Below are 22,475 nucleotides of genomic sequence, written 5' to 3' on the forward strand. Positions count from 1 at the left end.
CAAACTTCTCATCCAACTTTAATGCCTATGGTACCATGGGTGAACTCGATGATCTGGGAGGTCCCTGCCAATGTTCTGTGTTAAAAGGGCATGGTTTTGCCCGTACACCAATGAGCTGACCTGTGTTTATGAAGAAAATACAGTACACCAAATTATCATGACTGCTGTCAGCAGGTTGTTTTATTAGAATTTCATTAAGAGCATCAAGGGCAAAGTTACAGTATCAGCAATGATTTTTCTTCTGGACAGTCTTGTATAGGCTCAAACTCTTAAATAACAAGAATATGACAACTTCTGCTTGCCTGTGATATCCTAAGGGCTCTAACTGTTCCTTTCAAATGTCCATGTAACAGTGAATCTTCATAAAGAAATAGAAATAATCCAGAAGGAAGAGAGATCTTGTACTTATTTCAATTATTTATTGCAGGATAGGAGGGAGCAAACAGAAACAGATAGGCTTATAAAATAGCCTGGCAGAAATCCAATGACCTCTGCCCAATCCTATAGGGGTATGAAAGACACCAGGAGCTTTTAAAACAACAGCCTTGGGAGAAGAAGAAAGGTCTGCCTACATTAGGACACAAGCGAAAAATTAATTCAAGTGGTTGAAAATTTTGAATTTAAATTGCATTAGTTAAACCACATAAACAATTATTTGAATACACTCCTTTTAAATTAAAGTGACCTAAATCTGATTTAACACAAGCTATTTCCGAGGTAAATTAAGATAAAATGAATTAAGACTATTTTGATTCTGAACCAAGGAGTTTACACAGACATATAACACAGTAAAAGTAACCTAGTTAATTTGGATTAATTTTCTGAAGTATACTAATTTAAAAGGCTAAGAACTGAGTGTGTACAACTAAACCTTTCTTGTTGACAGTAACTTTAAGCACACTGTACTCAGCACACAAGACCAAATATCTCAACAAGACAAGACAGAGTAGGACAGCAATATTCTACCAAAGACATGTTTTGGTTTGTTTTTTTTCCCAAAATAGTCCTCAGGCCTCTTGCTGTTTGGGCTTCATCATTGCCAGCTTGGAAAACCTGTAATGGGTAATAATCAGAGGGCTGTACCAGACAAGGGAGTTTTCTAGCAGCATTCCTGACCCAGCCCCAGGGAGGCAGGAGGCTTCTGTATGGACTGGGTCCAGCTGGCATATCAGGCGCTCCATTTCTTCCAGAGTGTGGTCGCCGATGACAGCCACCTCTCCTTTTTGTCTTAGCAGAGCTGGTTGCGGTGTGTGGGGTTGACCAGCTCTCCCTGGGCAACTCGTCCAACCTGGACAAGCTTTCATCCACATCATCATTTTCCTGGCCCTCAGGTTCCCAAGCCACACACCTATAGGGGTACCTGGGAAGGTGAAGTAGGCTGGGAGGTGATTCACCTGCCGCCCAGAGCAGGGACCTGTTTCCATTCCTCCCTGTCACTTCAGAGCCCTCCACCTGCCTGGTGGTGAGTAGGTAGGGGAGCCTCTGCATCTTGTGACATGTCCATGTAGTGCATTTGTCTCACTGATGGTAGTGTGGCTCCACCAGTCTATCTCCTTCTCACACTGCCTGATAGCCCTTACCATCCCCTTTCAGCTCTGCCACCAGGCTGAGCAGATCATCATCCACCTGGTGACACCTCCCACAGGTGTTGTCTCTGCCACCCTCCAGCAGCAGTGACAGGCTCCGGCACTCCCTGCAGCCATGACCTGAGCAGTTTCATGCGTACATGGAAGGTCCATCTGGGTCACCATGTGTCATCTGACACTGGCTTTTGGCCAAGTGGAAAGCATAGGTAGGTTTCTTCTGGGTGAGCAATGACCACTACCAGAGCTCATGTCTTTGAGCCATCAGGGGGACGGTGCCTGCCCTGCACCCCATCTGCACCAAACTCCTGGTCGCTCGTGCCCCTGGGGGGTTGCTTTTGCAAGTGTCGGGGTTCAGCCACCTTCACTCCTGGTCCCATCTAGGCTGCGTCAGAGCTGCTGTTTGCCGGGTTCTCAACACTTCCCACTCTGGGGGTGTCGGGCTGGGGCACCCTCTCTCTGCTCTCACACTTATCAGTTTTGCTCGTTCACAGAAAGCTCCTCACAGTCCCTTGGTGCAATCCTCTGCTCTGGAGCATGTCTGCTGGAGTAGCACACTTTGGAGCTTAGCACCTTAGGTTCCAGGACAGCCAGAAAATGAAAACCAGATAGTTATGAGAAAGAATAGAAAAAAGGATTTGAGCAGGTACGAATTGTCAGTCTTTCTTAGGCAGCTAGTTTTTCCCAAATGGTGTATGGAAGGATGGCTGTGAACCTCAAAGAACAAGTCCTACAGTGATCAATATGAATAGATACTTTCCATTCATTTTAGCAGTGGCTACATGTACTCCTGAAGGGTAGAACAAACCCCTTAATCTTGCCCTGCTATTAATAGCCTATTAAGATCACATTTTAAAAGCCTTTCTAACTGATATAAATGTCAGAAGGAAACTCTGATTATGAATTGTTTTAAAACATTACAGTGGGACTTTGAAACAGAGTTATGAATTTTATCATGTAAGAGAACTTATTTTGATCTCTTCTAAACCTTCCTCAATCATTAAATACTGCATTAAATCAATGAGACTTGGAGTCTCAAATTATTGTATAATTTCAGTTTGTGGGATTAGTGTTATGTGTTTATATTATTCCTTCTCTAGACAGTCCATTACTTCTGATTAATTTTAATTAAGCCAGCAAATGGCCTTTTATCTCTGTACTTCCAGTAGCTGCTCTGTGCTAACATTTGTTTGAGTTCACATTTAATAAATATCTCCTGTTAACCCTTCAGAAGCAGCTTGAACTGGAGTGCTGGTAATGAAGATGTATGGAAACAGGACAGACAGGAGAAAAGCATTAGAATGAAATGGATTAAGTTGCCTTAGAGGTCACATAACAAATGATGCTATGAGCACATCAAGGCTGAATAAATATCAAATTGATTTAATTCGGTTACTTCAAGTTTACACCTAAGAGATTATATTTATGGCTTTTGCCACAACTCTGTTTGTGTTAGTAAAGCAATGCCCTGGAGGAAAAGAGAAGGTACTGCTAACTTCTGTACAGTGGCACCAGTTTTGTTGGATTGTATGCGACTCTTATGTTTTCCAGAAATACAAGATTTTTGAAATCCCTTTTAAGTGACTAACTCGTATAATACTCTGCAGAAATTATGTATCAGCTACCATCTGTCCTCCCGTTAGCTGACTGGAACGAAGCAATTAAATAAAATCTGGCTACTGATGACCCAAGACTTTTCATTGTCTAGTGGCCTCATTAGTTGCTTCACTTGAACTTGAATAGTGACTTAACAGTAGGAGCAGTTTAAAAATAGGGACATCATCTCCTGAGAGAACTTTCTTAGTTTTGGTTGATACTTTACATTTCCTGCAAGGAGACTCAGCACAGCTAATTTATACAGGTTTGTTTTATTGGATACTGAAATATATAATGCTCAGCACTATGTAATTATTTCTTCAAAATATTTTCAATTGATAAGGATTTTTTTGAATTAACAAAATTATTTTGATACTCGATATTAAGTCATTTACTATAAAACAAGCATTTAAAAGCATCATGTGGCTTTGAGTTTTAGTTAATTGCAATACTTAAAATGTGCATAAATTAACTATATTTGGAGTTGTATACATGCTTTTGGGTTGACTTTCATGGTGTTTTCTTTCTTTTCTCTTTTTTACAGAACGTGTTATTCACAGATGGACAAAGGTGTTACAAAGCCCTGAAATTCACTGGGAGATAAAATTTTTAAATCCCTTAGTCTTTAACTTCAGCTTAAACGCTTCCTTAGACTATAGAGGGTAAGCAGACAATATCTTCCTCATTTTATTAGCAGGGACCATTTATGATATGAGTTTAGAAATGTACAGAATTACAGTATTCAACATTCTTGATCAAATGTCTGCTTAGTATCCCCTTGTTTCCTTGAACCTTGTATAATGTGTTATCTGGACGTCAGTAAACTTCATCCCTAGGAACAAAACAGTATTTTTTAGATGTAGTATGAATAATCACAAGTCATTTTAATGGATAACATATTTTTCACTTAAGAGGTTTAAGGCACCCGTGGTGTTTTGCTGGTGTTATTCCAAATTCATGGCTGGCATTGTGAAAGTACTCAAAGCCAGTTGTAAGGAAACTTGTGCTTGTTGGTTATATTTGATAGGTGCCAATTTTGTGGTTGGCTTGTATGTCATACTGGGAAATAGAGAGAATGGATACTTGCGTAAAACATCTCATTAGAATGAAGAGAGATTGACATACACAGCTAAATACTGTGGGCTTTTCTGTGTGAATTACAAGTATATGCTGTTTTCTTTGTAACTTTTTTCACCCATGCAAAGGCATCTCCAGATGCCTCAGAATGAGTGGAGGAATACAGTATTTAACAGCATAGTGTAATGAGGATTATGCAGCCAATGCTAAAGGTCAAGAATTTAACGACATTCCAGAAAATAGACTGCATTTTTTATTTACTCCTTTAGAATAATTGCTCCTTTGCTGATTACCTAAATAGTTTTTATTGCACGCATGAAGCTAGCTGGTGTTTCCATGTAATTTTTTCTTAAAAAGTCAAATGTTTCTTTTCATATTTGATAAGCAAAACAGCGTCTGAAATGTGAACTATGCATAGGGCAAATTTGCAGTTGAGGTAAATCAGTCTGACTTAGCTGATGCCCATGGAGTTAAATCCACTGACACATCACACAGGTATGTTGCCAGTGATTCATCTAGCATTTTGTTTGCATCAGTGGTTAACAGATGAAATGGCAGTAAGAAGTTTGTGTTGATAATTCGAAATATACCCTTACAATATATCAGTAATATTTTTAGGCTATTAATAGGCGTAAGTTTCTTACTGTTCCTATTAAGATGTTGATCTATGCCTTATTTACAGAGTTAGAAGACTTTGTTTATTGTTTTAAGAAGAAAGTCCTTCACAATGTAACTTTGTATATTTCTTATTGTATAAACAAACACAGGTTCCCAACAGTCCCATGTCCTTAGACTCAGTTTCATAATACGTAAGCAAACTCTTCAGATGTATTCTGTGATTCTATGCAATGGATATTTAACTACAGAATTAGAAACTCACACTAGATTTCCACAATTTCAGACCATTAGTCTGATCTTTCTGGTATAAAGATCATTCAATAATACATTAAAATATTTCCAGAATGTTCAAACTTCCACTCATAGTAGGGGTATTTCTTCTGCACAAATTCTATTTCTGGATGAAAGCAGAAAGTATGGAGTTAATTAGGAATCTACATATACACATTTCTATGTATCTATAATGCATAGTTATAAAGTTATATTTTAATATTGTAATATAATTGTTTCAGCTTTTCTCCTTAGCATTGAACCCTAGAAAAAAGGATTTGCTACCAATATTTGTTCGTCTTCAACTCATGGGAACTGTTAGGATATGGTGGTTAGATGTCAGTGCTGTCAGGCCTGGAACAGGCAAGAACCCGGTGATACCACAATGTTCCAGCCATCCATCCTCTGACAGCTCAGGAAAGCATTCCTCTCCTCCCTGGTCTTTCTGCAACCCAGCACTAAAAGCATCTACTAGTATGGGTTCTCTGGATTACTTGAATCAAATAATTATGAACATTTGCCTTGGACAGATTACAATTATGAATCCTGAAAGTTTTTGCTGAAAACCAATTGCTGTGCCCAGATTCTTTAATATATATCCACCCATAGGGTCCAAGACTAATTGCAAGCATAAAACACAGGCAAGTGTGACAAAACATAGGCTAAAAGGGGAAGCAGATGATAAGGTAATGAAAGCAAGTCCATCTGGTATATAAATTCAAAGGGTAATATATCGGCTAAAGTCTGCTTTATTTATAAAGAAGGGATTGGCTTTGGCTTTGATAACAAATAAACAATTTAATTGGAGATCCATGGTTTGGTTCACTTGGATATGATACCTTTGTTTGTTTTCACTTAACCTCTCCTTAGAGTTTTTGCTTTTGAGTTTTTGTGTAGAAGATACTAGAGACACATCACCTATCTATCTGTAATGATAGAGCTTAAAATTAAAAGCAGATGCTAGTGCAACTCAGTTCATTGACTGCCATCAGCTCAACTACATTCCCCAGTAAAATTTTCCAGTTTTGTTGCATGTACTTTCACCAGTTATGAAGGTTCTTCAACTTCACCAGAGTGAAGACCTAAACTAGAATTAATTTTCAGAAATCTTCTCCATGACATTCTATTTGTATTTTCTGAAAGTTCTGTCACAAAACTTCTTGCAGTTGCTCTGTGGAACTGCCATAATATTTCCATTTTTTCCTTACCCAGTCCTCTCAAATATACCCCTGCCAATGTCAGTACAGACATATTTGGTTTAGAGGGAATTCCTGTACTACTTAGCAACCTTTAATTGCTCTGTGCACCTAGCTACCAGAGAGAAAAAAGTATGCCTGGGAATGAGCTCCTGGTAGGCAAAGGCAGATCATCATCTCTGTGAGTCTGAAAGGCAAAGTTTATTTTTTGCTTGAGTTAATGAACTACTGCCACTATGCTTGTACTCCGGAAAAGAAAAAATAAAACTCTTCACAAGCCCGCAAGGGTTTCTGAACTGCATTTGTTACAGTGCTAAAACAGACTGCTTCTGACTGTGTGCATTGAAAATGTTTCCTTATTTAACTATGTGCCAGTTATCATCAATAATTAGCATTGGTTGCCCTATTGAGCCTTTTATAAAAGGATTTAATAAGCAAAAGAGATGTTGCTGTGTCTTATTTGAAGCAGATTGGCTGTAGAGTTTCAGTAGTGAAAATCTTTTACTTCCTCAAAAGTTTTCATTCTAGTCATGCAAATTGTCCTGTGATACAATTCTCTTGAGAATACTGTAAAACAAGGTATTACTTGTATGATCATTCTATAAAGTACATTGGATTGTGACTATGGAAAATGTACTTCCTTTTTCTCTGCTGGGCTTTTTTAGCACTAACTAGAACTTTGAATGTGTCATGGATCGCAGAATGCTTTCATAAATAAATAACCTGTATTAAAATGCAGTTCTGTGGTTTTCCATTCACAGTGCAGCAGGATCCAGACATGACTACTGAAGCCATTATGTGGATGTGAAATTCTCAGTTTGTGTGTGCCAAAAATCTTATATTCTATATGGAAGAGCAAGCATGATCCCTTTCACAATAGTAAAACAAAGAGGCTTCACTTAGAAACTCAAGTGTCAATTGGGCACTGATCCTGTTCATGACTTCAAGCATTTGGAATGCTTGTTTCCAGGCTGTTGGTTAGGATCAAACCTCAAGATTTTAGAGTACTGTACTGGCCCTTCAGAAACCGTACCACAAAGATCCCAGAAGAATATGTAAGTTGTAATTATGCCTCTGTTAAAACTCATTTACTCTTGCCACAGCAGTGAAGTGAGATATAAATAGGATTCATTCCTCTTCTCCATCCAAAACTTTGTTTCTTTGTGTATTCTTTCAACATGTCATTCTTCTTTTAGCAGTCACACCATGGGAAAGTGCATGTTGCAGTTGTCTATGCAGGGTCTAAACTACAGAAAATGGTTCAGGGTTATGTCACCATGCCAACATTGTGCTACTTCATAGCAGGGTTTATAGCTGTTTTGTGATATGTTGTCCTTTTTGAGCCTTTAAGACCGAAAAAGAAAAAAAAACAAAACACAGTGGGAGCACAGAAGTGATTTGGTGTCTTTTATTAACAAAAAACCTCAGGCAGAAGCCTGCCTCATGAAAATTAATTGATATTTGCACCAAATCCTTTCATCTGAGGTTCTATGCCTCAAAGTTGGTGTAATCACACACACCCAAGTTGCAGTTAAACTTCAGAATAAAAAGAAAATTCTTGTCCTCCCTTTACAACTGAGCATCTTGTTATGTTAAACCTATCACATATAGATACTTCATAGAACCATAGAATATCTTAAGTTGGAAGGAACCCATAAGGACAATTCCCAATGCTTCTCTGCTCTACCTTATAAAGCTACTTTGAGAGCAGTATTAGAAAAAATCAAAGGAGCTATGAGTTTCAGTTACTTTTCAAATATTTTAAGATTTGCTATTATAAAGAGACTTTTACTTCATAGTTTGCAAACTTCCAACTATAGCTGCTAATTCTCTTAATGCATTACAGAACAGTGCTTTCTAGGTGGTTAATGACCAGAAGATTCAACCTTTAAAATTATCGCTGAGTGACACGAACATTGGAAACCCTGTTCAGTTTACACGAGCACAGGTATCCCCTGACTTTTCATAGGTGCTAGGGTAACTAAGTTGTCCCTGTGGGCTGGTATATGTGACTCAAGACCTAGGGAATGCCCACACGCTTCTGAAGTGGTAGCCAAGGTCAAGTGGATAATGACATTTGAAGTACCAGAGACATCCCTGGGTAATTCAAATGACAGTTGATATAAACTCCACAGTTTCTGTAACTGCTCTGTGTTCTTTCCAAAAATAGTACCAGGGCTGGATTTTTCTCAGGCAACAGAGACAGTTGCCAGAAACAGTGGCCACAGTTCCTGGCTTGGTGCCTCTGCCAGTCTCAGAGGTTGAAATAAAACCCTGAACCCCAAACTCCCTTGGTACCCCACCAAAAGCTCTTCTACCATGCAAAGTAATAGCCAGAGCACGGTTCTGCGATTGAGTTACAACAAAACCCCTTTGGCACAGAATATAATACTGCTGATGCTACTGCATAGTCCTGAATCCCATGTCCAGGCCTTTCAGAACAATAAATAATCCCACATGTAAAACCAACTTAGGTCATCATGATTGTTATCACCCTACAATGAATACCAGAAGAGTTAGTAATGACCAGCCACTTGCTGCAAAGTGTTAGAGAGAGATGTCTTCTACACTTTATATGCAATAAAAGATGTGGCTGAAATGCAAGGCAATGTTGGTTTGATTCCCTGCACCTGGAGGCTTGGGGCTGTTTGTATCTTTCTCCTTTTCATGTCAAATGTGGGTGTCCTCATCCAGTTTCTCAGTTTTACAATGGGTGTTTGTTCATATTTTTTTTTATTTTTTATTTAGACTTTGCATAGGTGAAGGCATTTAAAGTAATGTCTCGTTCCCTTTGTGCTTTATTTACACACATGACACACACTCACACCATAGCTCTAACTGTCTGGAGAATAATGATTCAGTGCATGAAAACTTGCAGTGTACGACATTTGTTTTTATTCTGCCTGGGAACTAAACCAAAACAATCCTGAAACTTAAAAAAAAAAAAAATACTGGAAAAGGAAAAAAGTGTCAAAACAGATGTTTTAAGAGGGGAAAAAAACCCAAACAATGTTTTCAGGTTTTCTCTTTCATTCTGTCTCTGTGACAGCAAAAGTAATCAAAGAAATATGTACCCAAAAGATTTTTTGAACACTTAAGTAAAACACTTCTAGTAAAATAGCTTAGTTTTGAGAATGAATAGTTCAATCAAAATATATTATCTCAACATTCCTGTTAGATATGTCTATAAACACTTCATAACACCCTCATACCTTTCCCCCACAACAGACATAACACATGTATCTGTTTCAGTATAAACACATTAAACTATTCACAGAAACATAAATATATTTCTGATCACAAGACAGTCATTTACACTTTGGTGTACACCCAAATTGAACACACACCTAACGTGTGTAAAGGAATTCATCAGCTCACTTCCCTGCCCCCCCCCCCGACACGTTCTTTGCACCTTTGCTGCCTGGTAATAGGGATCACCTAAAGGATCTAAGGCAGAGGTACGATAGCAATAGGGCAGGCCAATCCTGCTGTAAAAAGCTGCAAAATATGCCCCAGTGTTTCTTGAGTGCTTAATCTGATCAACATCACAAGTCAGAATCACATAAAACATATATGCTTGTTATTTGAATAAGTGATAGTCTGAAGGAAGCCATTTCCGCGGTAGTAAGCTACATCCATGTCTTTGTGAAACAATATTCATACAGGTTTTCTGCAAAGACTTCACTTTCTTGTTCGTCCATCTGAGCAGAGTATTTGTCCTCTGTGGTGGAAACAAGAAGAGTGGGTCAGCTTCAGCGTTCTACAATGTTTTTGAGGACTCTTCTTCCCAGCAGCTCCCTGTTAAAGGGCTTCTCTGCTATAGTAACAGTAGGAAAGAGAATAAGAATAGTATCCTGTTTTGGTAGCTTGAGGGAATTAGAAATGCTCCCTTTCACACACAGCTAAGCTATAAAAACAGCAGTCTGAACAGTTTAAAAAAATAAAAATAATCACACTGTCTACTGTGTACTAGAGTTGCTGGTCTGAGCAGAAATAAAGTACTGATTTCTGAAAGGAAATTCCACATGAAAATTGTTGCAGTTGGAAGCTGAAGCCTGGTCTAAACATATTTTTTTTTTCTTTTTTTTAACTGGTAAAATGCAGTTGGCTCAGATTTTTTTTTTTTTCCTTTAAACTGAGATAGGTACAATTATGTGCTTAGTTATATCAGTTCTAGTTCCTGGAGAAGAATAAATAAACTGTAGTAGTGAAAGCAATTTCATACCATTATGCCAGCAATCATAGACACACTTAAGGGATTGCACTACATAAGTCTTTTGATATAGTCATAACAGTACAACTCTTGTGTATAAACAGAGCCTTGGAGAATATGGCAAGTATCCTGCTGGTCTGTAGTTGTTACTAGGATTACTGGCCCCTTCTGACAGAGCCTCCACAATATTTGTAATATTTCTGTCTGCATTTTATTACTTCCCATTCCCATCAGAGCTAAGTAGAGAAGTTGTGAAGAAGAAAGCATTAAAAATAATTTAATTATTAACTAAGTGTATGGTAACCTCATAAAATGTTGATTTACCTTTTGATGAAGCTTTTTGGGTAGTGAATAGTGAAGGACTCCGTAGTACAAAGAGGAAAACAGAGTTTAGGGTCATCTGAACCAGTTTGCACATTACTCCTCTGTACCTTTACAAGCAGAGGAAATTCCGTCATTCCCATACTTCTTCCCATATATGCCCCTGTCTTTAATGTATCTCTTTCTAGGTAATCTACAACTTAATTGATTTTGTGGGGAAGAAAACCATGTGTTCTCTTCTTTCTGCTCAACTAAGCATAAATTCAAATCTAGTTTCCACAAGTGTTGTAAGCAAAAATAAATCTTTCTTTAAATCACACCTTACAGAGCATATTTGGCTATTTGCTAAATGTCTAAACAGGCTGTTGCTTATTATGGACAAACCGTCTTGTCTGCGTAAAACTTAATTATGACGGAAACACCATTACACCACTTGATTTTTCCATCTGTGTTTTGACTTCTCCCCCTTAAGCAATGGTAAAGGCATCAAACTCAACACTGTTTATAACAGTGGGGTCTTTCTGCCAATCAGTTCAAGAAAAAAAGGAAATAGATTGACATTATAAAAAATAGCAGGCCATTGATAATGTTAACCAGTACAGGAACGTACACCCCTGTGATCTGTTTCAGCAATTAATTACGCTGAACTCTCAGGCTGCATATACTCAAAAACACAAGCTGGTAAATTGACAGGTTGTTTGGGACAACTTGGGGGTTTTTTTCAGTGTTAAAGTGCAGAATCTTTGTTAAGCAGAATTACTGGTTTTTAAAAGGGGATCTTTGATTTGTCGATCAAGATTTGAATTATCATGCTGACTCCAAGCCTGCCATTTAAACCCCACAAGCAAAGACACAATTCCACCTGACATTGCAAGAAGTCAGGAAAAAGGAGGCACAACGTAAAAGTGAGGTGGTACTATACCCTAAGCATCACCAGACTGAATGCTTCATTTCTAGTGAAGACTCGTTAAAAAACCTAAAATTTGATAGCAGTTTTGTAATCTCTGTTACACAGATGAAAAAGTTTGTTAAGTATTTTTTTATAATCTCAGCAGAGAAGTAAACAATTATGTAGGCTGTTGAGAATAAACTTTCCCATTTGAACTCCGGAAGAGCTCTTTACAGGTTCTCATTGCAAGGTACACTTTTAGGTCTTTGTGAATAAAGCCAACCCAATCACTTTGTTGGGGAAAAAAAATACAGTTTACTGTTTGCTGACTTCTAAGATCATTAAGTTAGCTTTAGCATTTCAAGAGGCTAAGAGTTTTTAGGTGGAGAGATGGAAGATCATAGCAGTCAGACAAAGGATGTAAGGATTGCATTAAAAATTAACCATGTTGTCCTGAACTGAGTACCTACCACTTTAGAAAGTTCAAAAAGAAAGTGTGTTGTTCCACATAAAGACAGCAATAGAAGCAAAATAAAAAAAAAAAAAAAAAAAGCAGACAAATACAGTTTCCTCTCATCTACCATGAAAATAAGAAAGCTGATTTTTCCCAGTTCTTATGAAGTAAAAAATTCCCACGAGAAATTTGTAATTTTTGTGTTTAAATTTTTAATTCCCATGGTTTGGGTGGAATCCTAGAAGTTTAATCACTGACTTACTAGAAACAGGATTCACCTCTAGTACGAAAAAGTCATTTTCCTAATAGTAGTACTTATAAAAAACTGTAATGTTTTTTGCAGATTTTATGGTTATTAAAGACAAAAAGTTGAAAAGTATATGAGTATTTTTACCTCTTCGTAAATGTATGGCAGTGTCTTTAGGTTTTGGATTTTGCCAGATTAGAAGATTAGAAGCTTTTTCTTTCATGATAAAGACAACATTTACAGAAGTTTCCTTGCAGAGGGAGAGTTTTCTGTTCTGCACCGTGTGCAATATAAAATGATCTTCTGATATCTTTCTGCTTAGTAGGCTTTTCATCATGGAGTTTTGACTAAATTTACATGAAATTTCAAAGGGAAAACAAAACCAGCTATTAAAATAAGCAGTAGTTTATAAATGGATATAATAGGTAATCAGTAACACTTCACATACTATGATGCAAATAAAATTCTGAAAATTAAACAAGGCTATTGGGATAAAATACATGCTCAAGGCCCAAGAAAAAGGACATTTTAAAATATATTAGGTGAAAAAACATTGGTAACAGTGTTGGCCAGTAGCAGATGAAAAACATAAAACATCCCTAGTAAAAATGAAAATTCTAACTTTTAATAAATCTCTCTCATCTTTATTTTGAAAGAATAAAAATTATATGCTTACATAAGTGTTTAACTACTTCACAGTCCATTAGCAGCTGAGTAGACTGTTGATCTTCATTAACAGATAGCTGACTAAATGTCTAGTCCATTGATGATAATTATCAATGTGTTTTCAAATACCAAGGACACTCTAGAAATCTAAACAAAGACTTGTTATCATAGTGTTCCAAATGGACAGTCAAGATATGACCTAAACAATTACAGGCTGATTAGAGAAACATCAAACTCACACAGGTTTCTACCAATAAATAATTCTGAAATGAGAGAAATAATTACCATTAGTCACTGTACAATTTTTAAATACATCTTGCTAAATAAACGTAAATCATTCTGTTATAAAAGTATGATTTTTTTTCCTGTTTTAATGGGAAAGGTATACTTAGACATGCATTTGATGTCGTATCATGTGAACAGCTTTATCTGCAAGGATAAAGCAAATATTCCATAGAATTTTTGCTGTCCAGCTGACCAACCTTAAAACATAGATACTATAGAAGAATCAAAATTGAGTAGAGCTGTTTTAACACTGCTGTAATAGAAGCAGTAATAGTAGGTTATAGTAGCTTGACACTATTCAGTATTCTTACCAGTGACCTGGCAGTTAAAGTTAAAATAACAGCTGATAAAATTAAGGAAAGATTGAGGAAGCAGTAAATAATTATGTGCACTATAATAGTTACTTGGAACCATCTGGAGCCATTGTCTGATATATTGAAATTATTCAGACAAAATGGATTTTAATGCAGTTTACTGTGTAAATTTAAATTAAGAAATTCACAGCATCTACTGTTTGTTGGCTTATCTGCTCAAACTAAGCTACTCAAATGAGACAACCAGTTTCCTCATGAACTCTTGCAATATCTTTACTAGTGAACTGAGCAGGACTAAGGCTGAACTTGAACAAACCATTTTATTGTGAAGAAATTGCCTAGATGTTTTTGTGTGTCACTACTGCCATCTCAGGTAAAGCTCATTCTTACCTACCTTGCAGATCTTTTTCATCTGTATTCATAATATAATATGTGGCACTATATTAAGTAATTTTTGAAAGTCAGCTAGTGTCGATCTGTCTCCTTTTATTTATGTGATGATCAGTCTTGTTAAAGAAACTCCATATACATAGGCAATTTCTTTTAACAGAACCTCTAACGCTGTGGCTGCTGCTCTTTACATCAGTAAATTATCTGACTCAAAACATGTGTGAAGAACCCTTTAAAAGGAGATTAAGGCCTTCCTACTTTTTAAAAAGGGGGAGGAGGAATTTGATATAGTTTGAAAAGGTGTTGGTCTGAAAAAATGCTGCTACAACATTATAAGCTAAATGTTTTATATGATTTGAAAGGAGTGACATGCTATTTCAGCTTTTCCAGTAACTGCTTTGGAGTATTTGTGCCATTTCCTCTGGGTAATGTTCTGAGCTGCAATCAGTTCCTTAAAGTGCTATTCCCGCTGATCTGTGCAGAAGGTCAGTGAAAGCAAATATTACCTTTTAAAAGCATATCAGGTTTCATTAGTGTTAGTTCTTTTCTTACCCCTAATTGCTTGGAAACCTGTTCACTGTGTTTCAAACTGTAGAGCTGTAATTTGAAGATGGTATAATGTAGCATATATCCCTTTAAGAAGACAGAAATTAAGTACCACAAGCATAGGTCATGTTTGCAGTTTGAACAAAGCAGTTCAGCATTACTGACTTACTGGAGACAGTTGACTTCAATTTACATCCAGTAATTTTCTCAAAGTTACATTTGAGCACAGTTTTTTGGATTCAGGTTTTTACCAAAAAGGAGACTTCTTAGTGATACTCAGCTTTATACTAGATGTCTGTGCATATAGGTAAGTGTATGCTGTTTCTGGACTTTTCTGGATCAAAGCAATTAGTTATGCAGTGAAACGAACTTCATTTAAGTCTGTCTTGAAGATGCAGAAAAAAACTGAACCATGGTTTACAATCAAGCTTACCCCCGTCTTGTACAAAATATGCAAATGATCATGGCATGTTTGTTTGTATCTCCAAAGATGCTGGATATACAGGGACCTTTCTTAGGAACCTCTCATTTCTTAAGGGAAATAAGATCTAATCTACCTTCATATTACTGCCTTCCTTTATCTATCTCCACTTTGGCCACAAGATATTTTTTTTCAGTCATTTGATAAAAATACTAGAGTTGCTTGTTAAAAAAAATATAATAAAAATTTTGAATTTTCACTAAAAAAAGTGTGGAGGCAGAATGAAGCAAATTTTTAAAGTGCTTTTTTTTTTTTTTTTTTTTTTTTTTTTTCATGTAGAGGTTTGGCCAGTCCTACAAGATAAAAATTTTAGATCCATTTTCCCAGCCCTGAACTTTTCAGTTTTAAATCAAGGAGTTTAGTTTATGTTAACCTGAGTACAGATTTTTTGCTGCCCTAATTAAGATTTGGTCACTTAAATGTTAACAGGTAGGTATTAAATGAAATTATTTAAATTTGAATCAGCTTTTGAAAAAGTTTAGCACAAGACTTTGCACCATCAAAATAACATTTACTGGAGTACTTTTAGAATTGTTTGCAATTTCTCTTTGGTTGGATTTTTTTTTACATTAATCCATAGGATCTGTGGTATTCTGATGTACTGGCATAATGATTTACAGCTAAATACTTATAGTAAAACCCAAGCAATGCCTATAGATATATTCACAACTGCATGCCTTTAAAAGTTAACCAAGCTTTTCCAGATCTTGAAGCAAATGCTTCTGGATTCAATTTTCCCCCAGTTACACATCAAGAATGGTCTAATTTACTTAAATCAGTTATTCCATTCCTACAAAATAATGCAAGCAAAAAATAATTCTGGGCATAACATATTTCTCCTTATGCATATTACAAATAATGTATTGGTGAATTTAAAAGTGCTGCTGTCCTCACAGGGAGTGATTCTGTGCAGGTCTCTTGATGCTGAGTAGCTCAGAGGAGGCTGTTATAATACTTTCAAGAACAGCCTAGATTTAAGCCCAGGGCTCAAAGACTTGGAGCTATTTAAACCATCTTTACCCTATTATCAATGTCTGATCTTAAGATCTTAAGATCAGACATCATTTTTTGTCTCAGTATTATACAGGTACTATATAGTTACACTGATGTAATTTCTAATGTAAACAGCATTCTATTGATTTTAATGTGCTTTGTAATGTCCTCGTATAAAGAAGCTATATTCCAGCCTGTGCTTCACTCCAACAGGGATGCTGCATTGTTAAAATCGCACAGGCAGAACTAAAATTGTGTTATGGTAGTACAAATTTTAATGTACCTGAGCCCAGACAAAAAATATCAGAAAATTGCACTCTGAATTATTTTTCCGACATCTGCTAGTAACATGCTAAAGAACCCACGGTACATTATTTCCAATCTGAAGGCAACTAGTTTGTGTTTCTATAAAGAAGAAAGGAAAAATAGTAATAGATGTAACTTTTTGTATTATTTACCTACATATTATGTTAGAATCATTTAGGTTGGAAAAGACCCTTAAGATCATCAAATCTAACTGTAATTATGAATCATTAGGAGACATAGGTTCTGATAAGATAAAAATAGCAGTTTTTTCTTTTTGACATTACTCAGCTGAATTAACAGAAACAAATATATCAAAGTGCAAAAGCATAAAATGAAAAAGTGAAATTTATATTCAATTTCAAGCATCATTCTTTTGTTATTTTTATTTAAAAGTAGCCCTGGTTGGAATGTGTCTGTTCAAAGACTAATATATCTGTTAGTTGAACAGATACTGCAGTAACAAGCATAAGGAATTCAAGGTGGATTTATTGGGATATTCAGAAAGTGAGAACCATCTTAAAATACTTTAAAAATGACAAAGTTATATGAGTTAAAGGTGGGGGGTGAGAGTAAAAAAAAAAAAAAACACCCTGAAATTGGCCCCGGGTAAAGACAGGAAAATGGAATCATAAATCATATAAGACAGCTGTGTTCTTTTATCCATGGATCCAGATGTTCCCACTAAATGTGTAACAAGTTCAGAATTATTTTACAAGGAGGAGAGGGACTGTGAATATTCCATTTCTCTCTTTCTTAAACAACACTAGCTGGGAACGTTTGATGCCAAGTAGAAACTTTGACCCGTGCTTGCAGGAGAGCAGTGTCTGAGCAGAGTTCTTAAAGACAGCTCCCAACCGGCCTGAGTTCTGCTACGATTTACACAGCCAGTACTACAAGGCTGAAATTATACTGGAATCTTTTTGAAAACAGTGACCAGAATCAAATCTCTGGTTGAAGCATCTTGGTAATACGAGGCCAGATACCTTCACTGACTAGGAATTTCTAAACGTTAGCCGGTGTCTTTTGATGATAAAGTCCTGTTAGAATTATAATCAGTTTCATACTGAGTTTGGAAGTAGATGAATGTTAGATGGAAAGAAAATGAAATTATAAGGTACTTCAGATTTGTTTTGAAATGGCAGCTGTGGACAGACCATGATGAAGCTATTTAAATATCTTCCAAAGGGAAACTGATTTTCTTCCCTCCTCTCTGCCTCATCTTTAAAAAGTAATAGTTGATCATAAAACAGTTTCTTCTTTCAAGTAAAATGGAGAAGAAAAAACTTTTCCCACTCTTCTAAATGTTTCTTTATTTCCCAGAAGTAAAAGGTGATCATACTTTTTTCTTTATGTTAGTTTTCTTCCACAACCTAGTTTTGAAACTGAAACACTACTGCCTAGCGCTATTCTATAGTCATCTGGAAAGATACCTTATACTGATGCTAAAAAATAGCAAGCTACGGGGTATTATTAGGTTGTTTCTGTAATTACAACTCCGTGACTGAAGATGGCTATTAGGTGATTATCACACCATTGTTTGCTGAAGAGGGGAGAGGAGGATGAGTCTCCATTAAATCATCAAAGGTATGAACGTTCATAAAAAAAGTGGAGATATTATATTTTCTTTTTAATTTGATCTACAGGGACCTGAGCCAGTATTCTCAATTTAGCTCAGTGCAAAAAATACAGAGAAAAAGAAGAGACATCTACCTCTGGATTCAGAAGTTGCGGTTGAAGTCATAGAGATAAATAAGTGCATCCCCACTGAAGCCTCGTGAAGCAGATTCTTTGCATTGAAGAAATTAGATATTTTGGTTAAAAATTCTATGACTTTGCTAGTGCTACATTCTGCAGAAACCTGAGTCCCAGTAATCTTAAGGGTACTCCTCTGCAGTTTGTTCTCTGTAGTTCAGAGCATGATAAAATTGGAGCTGATATTTGGTCTCTGTAGAGTCTTTCTGGGTCTTTACATAAAAGCAGCCACTTCACAGCAGTAGAGGTTTTTGTAAGATTTATCATGGCTTGAGATGTGAGCATTTTTAAATATGTTAGAAGACATTGGGTCCATCATGTGTTCTTTGGCAGATTTTTCCTTCTTTTTTTTTTTTTTTAATTTTCTTTTCAGTGAAAGCAATTGTTTCTCAATTTGACAGGTCTTTGCTGTATAAAATATATTGAACTTTGTACTGTTATATAAATGTAGTTAGGAAGATTTTTTTTTTTAAAATTCTTTCTCTTTTACATATCTTCCCTCAAAACTTTTAATGGGAACATGACTTTGGAAAAAGTAATGTGACTACCTTTTTAAGATAAATTTTGAATAAATGGCTTAAAAGTCTTACAGACCTCCTGAAGAGTTCAGAAAAGCTGTTCTCCTTCTGACAGACCCATTTAGATGTATACTAGCTCTAAGAGATTAGTGAAACAAGTGAGCTTAGCAGATTTGTCCAAAAGTCGAGATAAATATGGTTATTTTCAGACATGCCTAGCTCTGACTACAATAGCATCCAACACATGAACAGCTTATAACTTTCCAAAATCTTGCTAGATCTCAGGTTTTATCTTTTCTTTTTCTGGACTGCGAAAGCATAAAGACTCTACATGACTATTCCTAGGAAAACGTTGGTTTGAGGAAGTTGCTGTAACAGCATTAAATGATTCCATATTTCCTCCTGTGGTTTGGGTATGTATTGTGTGAGTATTTTTAAATTCTCACCTGTTTCTAAACCCCCCCCCCCGCCCCAGTTCACAAATTCTCCTTCAGTTTGTATATTATATTCCAGTATTATATTGAAAGCACTGAAAATGCATCATTTTCAATCCTTTATCACTTTTTTGTTACGTTTTCAAGGTATGATCAAAGTATCTGTGATTTCTTGATGTGTCTTACAAAAGGTTTTGGATCACTCGTTGAATGTAATGCCAGGTATGTGGCAATTAGAACATGTTTGTGAGTTTATTTCCAAAATCTGAGGCAACCTCCTTAGAGTTTAGAGTGAGTATTGATGTGACAAACATCTTTGTTAAAGATGGAAAATGCATAAGGGAAAGCAGAAGAAGAATGTATTGTGGGAGGAGTGAATCAGATGGACGAGGAGTTTCTAAATAGCTCTAGCATTCTGCTCAATATACGGCCAGGATTATTTAACCTGAAAAGGGATGAAAACAGGAATTCTAAGGTTGATTTTAAATCCTGTAAAAGTTGATATGGCCTGAATATCAAACTTTGCAGCAGACAAAAAGCTGGGATAATCTAAACTAGTATAACAATCTTAATGTGACTATGACCACAGAAGGAAGAAACTGATATCAGCCTGGAACATGACTACATGTAAGTTCTTTTTAATCTAAGTATATGAAATACATTAAAAATAAGATGTGCTTATGTGACTGAGAGGAGTAAGTGCCTCAAAGCAGCATACTGGGGGCAGGAGCTGCCTGTGTTACTGCCCTTCATCAGTTAAATAAGAGCAGAAAACATCCTAACACATATTCAACCAGGTGCAGATGAACTAGGTTGAAACATGTCCATATTCCAGCCAGAATTGTACTTCAAGTAGTATTAGCTTAAGTAACATGAATGATATGATGGGAATGAAAACATGAAAATGTATTAACAATATTAATGAGTTAAACTTGAGGCGGTCTCTTTCTTTCATGGAAAACAGACATTTGGGAGGGACAAGTGGTTTAATAGTTCTAAGTGCCAATGATGTGAGATGTGGAGTGATGGGTAAAAAAAAGACTAATCACTACAGGTACATAAGACAGACCTGAAAATTACAGGGAAGGAAGATTGGAACTGAAATAACTTGGAAAAGGTAAATTTCATTAAGAAACCTACACTAGGGGAGGCTGCTAAAGACAGCAATGGACTATTGGAAAGAAGCTTTAATAAAACAAGGGCCTTGAGATTAAATTGCTCAGTGTCCTGTGGGGCTCAGTTACTGGCTTAGGGGTTTAGGGCTAAGTGACACGCTTTCAGGAACAGATGTTGCTAATAATAATTCGTACACCTCAAAAGTGCGAAGGGTCAAATGAATAACCCTCATGGGCAGTGACTCATGGTATCACTAGACTGAGTGTACCGCACTAGATTTCAGCTGTTACAAATCAGTGCAGCTCCGTTAGCCATCTCAGTAGTCTGTTACTGTAGCTATTTGCCTACACGTGCCATATTTGAAGCTTACTTTATTTAATTTTTTTTTCCCATGAGTAGAACTGTGTTTCCCATATTTGTATTATGATAATTGTTTCTGAGCTGGTGATAACAAAGATCCAGACTGAAAGAAAAAACTAGGCAAATAAACCACCCATTTGGTAGAATTCATGTAACTGTAGCAAGTCAGTTTACAAAAATCCTCCTTTCACAATTTTTTTCTTTTTTAAGTAAAGCATGAAAGACAAAGCCTACAAATCTAAATCTTTGTGAAAACTATAGTTTCACATGGAATCACCCAACTCAAGGGTGAAGGTAGGCAAACAAATTTCAAAGGGTAGATATCAGCTAGACTTATGCCTGCTAAATTTTTTGGCTGCATTATGTGTTTCCTTCCTTTGTGTTCTGAGTTTCATTCTGATCATCTTTATACGTAGAGCAACCTTGAGGACTTTGCCAACAATGGCAAATTTCACTACACCTGCCAGGCTTTAATGTTACACTCTGAAGGATTCAGCATAAAAAAGGCTAAAATCTTCAGAAAACCTGGAACCGTCTTTTTGCCCCATCTCCAAGACTTGGCTTTGAATTTGTGGGATATATGACAAATGTTTGCTGGTTCAAAGACCGTGCTGACTCATATTACTGCTCAACAAAAGGGCAAAGGGGTTTTTGCCTTTAGGTGATGCATTTCTTTCTGATGCAAGCTGGCAATGAATCAAATAGCTGTGGATGGCATTCCACATGAATAGAATGATGACTGGCTGCTCCGCTCCCGTACGAAAATGTCACAGTGTTTTCTAAGCAATGGATGGATACTTTAATTTTTTTTTAACCTCATAAAAATTTATGGAACCTTGTTGACTAAAGTTTGAAAAGATCTTTGGTGAAAACATGATCATACTGAGACTACTTAAGAATTCTATTAATGCCAGTGGTCTTAAAATTTACACCAGGACCTTTTGATAAAGGAATCTAAAAGACCTGGCTTTTGTTCTAGGATCCCTGATGGAGACCTGCTTAGTATTTGGTGAAAAAAGTGTAGATGCTAATAAGGTGAATACATCTGTTTAGAAAATATATATAGTCTTTTGGGGGGAACAGGCTATCTGTTTTTCTCTTTTGGATATACCCTGTAATAGACTTCTATAATGGGATATGCCAGGCTGCAGCTGTATTGGTGGCTTGGGAGAGTTAGGAAAGTAATTCTAATTCTTTGCTGCCTTAAGTATCTGACCTATTCTTAGAAGGATCAAGAGACTCAGGACTTCTGAGACTTCCAGCTTAATTCTACTGCATTGTACTCATTTAATTAAGAAAGCAAAACTGTTGGCAAAAAAGAGAATACAAAACACTAATGCAATTTTTTTTACCCTTGGATTTCATTCAATAAATTTATTTTCCTCAAGCAAGGACCAGGTGTTGAGACCCATTTCATTAATCCTGTCATTCAAATGCAGGGAATTTCTGACCCTGCTGTATATAATTGGAAAGCTGAGTAATTACACGTTATATAATTATATGTTTAGTTCTTTGGAAATGGACCCAGGCAACAGCCTTCAGCCAGAAAAAAAAAAAAAAAAACAAAAACAAAAACAAACAAACCAAAAAACCAAACAAAAAACCCCCCACAAACCAACAAAAAAACAAACAGAAAACAAGATGCAACAACTCAAAAAACCTCCCCAAAAAAACCCAAAAGCACAGAAAAATACCTCATGTACTCAGCAATGCTTTTTTTCTGTGTTTTATGCATGAATGAGTGTCTTTTATCTACTTTTATCTGCTTTCTGTATTGTATGTGAATATTGGAGAGTAAGGCTTTAAAAGAAAGACCCATAAGAGAGCAAAAGGTTTTCTGCTGACCAGGA

General features: G+C 36.4%; 1 long non-coding RNA gene across 1 annotated transcript; it reads right to left on the reverse strand.

Moving 5' to 3' along the window:
• Positions 1–9,750: 9,750 nt before the first annotated feature.
• Positions 9,751–15,557, reverse strand: LOC114015735 (uncharacterized). The gene is made up of 3 exons (XR_008733384.1): positions 13,141–15,557; positions 10,878–12,811; positions 9,751–10,157 (listed from the first exon to the last, which is right to left on the reverse strand). It is a non-coding gene; the product is annotated as an uncharacterized LOC114015735 (long non-coding RNA).
• Between the last annotated feature and the right edge of the window lie 6,918 nt (positions 15,558–22,475).

The sequence above is a fragment of the Falco cherrug genome, chromosome 7, assembly GCF_023634085.1.
Source record: "Falco cherrug isolate bFalChe1 chromosome 7, bFalChe1.pri, whole genome shotgun sequence".
NCBI classification, from domain to species: Eukaryota; Metazoa; Chordata; class Aves; order Falconiformes; family Falconidae; genus Falco; species Falco cherrug.